We start from the raw sequence: 4,447 nt of genomic DNA, 5'->3' as shown, positions 1-4,447 counted from the left end.
CTATAGATACTTCATAAAAGACTCAAGCTCTAAAATTTTTAATAGTGATTTATAAGATAATGAGTGTTCCCACCACCAAAGGTCCGTGTTCCCACCCTCACCCCCCCTATAGTAAAGCTAAAAAATCTACCCTCTCCCCTCACCCAGAGTTTTTACTGTGGTGAAATACTTCAAACTCAGTCAAATTCTACTTTTTTATTTTATTTTATTTTATTTTATTTTATTTTAAATATGAACTCAAAGGTATATTTGACCTGAAGTGTGCTATCTCCTTGGCCCTCAAATTCAATTCTTGGTGCCATTTTAATTTGCACATGAATTAGAAATTTTCTTGACTTTAAAAAGAAAATTTAAGTGAGAATACCTAAGCTACTCCTGTTATACAATGTTATCAACCTATTGCTTTGTTATATATTAGGTCCTCAATCTCACTCATAGCTGAAGATTCGTACCCTTTTATACCAACATCTCCTTGTTTTTCTTCCCATCCCCAGTAGCTACTATCTGTGATTTTGGATTTTTCCTTTTAATTCTCACAGAAGTGAGATTTTACAAAGAGAAAGGGAGAGAGACAAAGACACCACAGCACCGCAGCTTCCTTTAACGTGATGGAGGCCAGGCTTAAACGAGGGTTGTGTGCATGGCTAAGCAGCACACTGTCCACGTGAACTATTTCACCAATCCAGAAGGGAAATTTTACATGTGGTATTTGTCTTTGAGTTATTCCTCCTCACATAATACCCTCGAGGTCCATTCCCATTGTCTCTAAGGGCAAGACCTCTCTCTTTTCTTGTGGCTGAGTAATATTTCACTGTGTATGTTTATACGTGACATATTCTGTAACTAACCATTCATTGATGGACACTTAGGTTATGTTTATCGCTTAGTGATTATGAACAATGCCACAGTGAAATAGCGAAATATCCTGCTTTCATTTCCCTTATACTATGGTCCTAACCTGACATTATTGAAACAGGCAAATGAACGCAAATTCTGAACTATCAACATAACTTATGTTTTGCGTATGCTTCAGTTTTGGTGATTGTTTTAATTTAGATCATCTAAAGCTGCTGTATAATGGTGCTAGTCTTTGTCCCTTGTTCCTGTGGGACAGCCTTTAAACTCCTGTAATTTCCCCAGTGATGAGTGTCTTTGTTATCTCTAGTGGGCTCCTAGATGGTTTATGCTAATGAATGACTCAGGATGAGAGGCGGAGATAGCAGAAAAACCAATCATATCATTAGAAGATTGGGACTTTGAGCCATATGTTAGTCCAACCTCTGAAAAGTCAAAGGTGGAATGGAGATTGAGTTCAATTGCTTGCTTAATGATATAATGAAATTTCAATGTCTGGACACTGAAGCTCATATAAACTCTCTTGGTTTTCGATATTCTATATATAGCCATATTATTAGTGAATGCATGTCAGGTGGGGCAAATAGTTGTTCTAATTTTGTGAGTTTACATTTGGGGCCTTTCCAGATTTCACCCTATGTTTCTTTTCTTTTGGCTAGTTTTATTTGTTTTGTTTTGTTTTGTTTTTGCTACAATAAAACACTGTTGTGCTTTCCCTGGGTTCTGTGAGTTGTACTAGAGGGACCATGCCAAATCTGTGAGGATGGCCCTGGAAACTTCCAAACTTGCAGAAATGAAAGCAGTCTTGGGAAAGACTGTGCAGTATGAATTTTGTTTTAACTCTTGGTAGTGTTAAAACTGCATTGCAAAACTTTATTATACTTATTGCCTCTTGAATTCCTGAGCTACTATCTCATATTTCCAAGTTCCTTGCCTCACATGGTGATGTGACCATTCTTTTAAATTTTCTGCAACCTTTTAAATATTTATTTATTTCTCTTCTGTTGCCCTTGTTTTTTTCATTGTTCTTGTAGTTATTATAGTTGTAGTTATTGATGTCGTCATTGTTAGGTAGGACAGAGAGAAATGGAGAAAGAAGGGGAAGACAGAGAGGGGGAGAGAAAGATAGACACCTGCAGACCTGCTTCACCATCTGTGAAGCGACTCCCTGCAGGTGGGAAGCAAGGGTCTGGAACCGGGATCCTCATGCGGATCCTTGTGCTTTTCACCACGTGCGCTTAAGCTGCTGCACTACTGCCAGACTCCTGATATGACCATTTTTAAAGGATAAGAAATAAAGCATCACAAATATAGTGATTTGTCTGAAGTAAATAGATTACCAAACAAATTTTCACCCAAGTTTTCATTAAATATACTCCACAGGTTCCTTCTACTTGGTAGGAAGCAAAGATAATATACATACTTTTTGCTTTCAGGAAGCTTACAATCTAGGAGACTCAAACTGACAATTACAGTGTAATTAGTTCATGTTATAGAAGGAGTATATGTAGGAAGGAAGATAACAGCAGGTGGATGGATGAGCAAGAGAAACAGAAGATTCTAAGAAGTGACATTAAGATTGAATTATAAAGCTGAGCAGGGGACTGGGGAGATAGTATAATGGTTATGCAAAGGACTTTCACACCTGGGGCACCTGCTACCAGGTTTAGTTCCCAGCATTACCATAAGTCAGAGTTGAGCAGTGTTCTGGGGGAAGGGTTGTGTGTGTTCTAGTCTAGCTGTGGTGTGTGTGTGTGTGTGTGTGTGTGTGTGTGTGTGTGTGTGTTTGTGTATGATTAAATAAATTTAAAGAGAGTTGGGCGGTAGCGAAGCGGGTTAAGCGCATGTGGCATAAAGCACAAGGACCTTCCTAAGGATCCCAGTTAGAGCCCCCGGTTCCCCACCTGCAGGGGAGTGGCTTCACAGGCGGTGAAGCAGGTCTGCAGGTGTCTGTCTTTCTCTCCCCCTTTCTGTCTTCCCCTCCTCTCTCCATTTCTCTCTGTCCTATCAACAATGACGATATCAATAATAACTACAACAATAAAAAAAGGCAACAAAAGGGAAAATAAATTTTAAAAAATCTTTTAAAAAATAAATTAAAAAAGATAAAATATTTTTTTAGGCCTCTCGCTGGTCTGGATGTGTTGTGATCACGTGGCTGGCTCCCGGCACGGTGCTTTTTTTGGTTTCAGTCTAGCTTGTCCAAGGCTGCTAGGAGGTGAGCAGTTTTCTGGTTCCAGCAGTGATGTTTGCCTCCATTTGACCATCTGAGCTTTGAGTCCACTCAGCCTGCAGCTCTGCAAGCTCCTCGGGGCAGGCTGCCCCCTGCCTTGCCAATGGTGCGCTACAGGAAGGTGGCCCTCCTCAAACACCTTTCTCTCTGTAAGGAAGACATCTTTGGCACGTTAATTTATGGAAGGTGAATTCCTGGAAGACTATGATTCCACAGTAGAGAATACTTAAAACAAGATAATAACTCTTGGTAAAGATGAGTTTCACCTCCACCCAGTGGATACAGCAGGGCAAGATGAGCACTGCATTATTCACTAGTTATTGGGGTCCGTGGTTATGTTCTTGTGTGTGTGTGTTTTTAACTATTTAAATTTTATTTATTTATTATTGAATAGAGACAGAGAGAAATTGAGGAGGGGAGATACAGAGGGAGACAGACAGACAACTGCAGTTCTACTTCCCCACTCTTGAAGCTTTCCCCTTGCAGGTGGGGACAGGGGCTTGAACCTGGGTCCTTGTACACTGTAGTGTGTGCATTTAACCAGGTGCACCACCACCTGGCTCCTGCTTTTGTATTCTGTCACATCTCTGCATAGTTTCCAAATCATTGAGAGCCTGTACCAAAAACTGCATTAAGTTCATGGCAAAATTTGGCTGCCACTGGTGCTAGCAGGGAATAAGGCAGATCTCTCACTGGAAAGGGAGGTGCAGGGAGCTGAAGCAAAGAAGTTGGCAGAATCCTGGGGTGCAATATATATAGAGAGAGTTCAAGAGAATCAGTTGACTCATGTCTATTTCACCAAAATCATCCAGATTAGCCAGCTGGAGAATTCCTATGGACAAGAATGCCACTGCCGTCTCATGTGAGGCTACAAGCAGCTGCTTTGGCCCTGGCAGGGGCAGAACCTCAGGACTGGTATGATTGCTGAGTGTTCCTGGCCCTCTGGGCACAAAGTAGTACTCTCATATTTGCACACTTTCTCTGGGCTCCAGTAACCTGGTTGTCAATGTTTACAAAGGGACAAGGATGTCTCATGGACATTGACCCCTAGCCCTGTTTCCTCTTCTTTTCTCTTTCTTTCTTTTTAAAATATTTTAAATTTATTTTCCCTTTTGTTGCCCTTGTGTTTTTTTTAAATATTTTATTTATTGATTGATGAGAAAGATAGGACAGAGAGAAAGAACCAGACATCACTCTGGTGCATGTGCTGCTGGGGCTTGAACTCAGGACCTCACGCTTGAGAGTCAAGCGCTTTATCCACTGCGCCACCTCCCAGACCACACGTGTTGTTATTTTTTTATTTATAAAAAGGAAACACTGACAAAATCATAGGATGAGAGGGGTACAACTCCACACAAT

At 40.7% G+C, this 4,447-nt stretch overlaps 1 pseudogene; it reads left to right on the top strand.

Annotated features, from left to right (window-relative positions):
• The first annotated feature begins 1,618 nt into the window (after positions 1–1,618).
• On the top strand, positions 1,619–3,954 carry LOC103118386 (GTPase RhebL1-like; annotated as a pseudogene).
• The last annotated feature ends 493 nt before the right edge of the window (positions 3,955–4,447 follow it).

The sequence above is a fragment of the Erinaceus europaeus genome, chromosome 11, assembly GCF_950295315.1.
Source record: "Erinaceus europaeus chromosome 11, mEriEur2.1, whole genome shotgun sequence".
Taxonomy (NCBI): domain Eukaryota; kingdom Metazoa; phylum Chordata; class Mammalia; order Eulipotyphla; family Erinaceidae; genus Erinaceus; species Erinaceus europaeus.
Note: the sequence above shows the minus strand (reverse complement) of the source record. Positions and strands in the feature narration are given on the sequence as shown.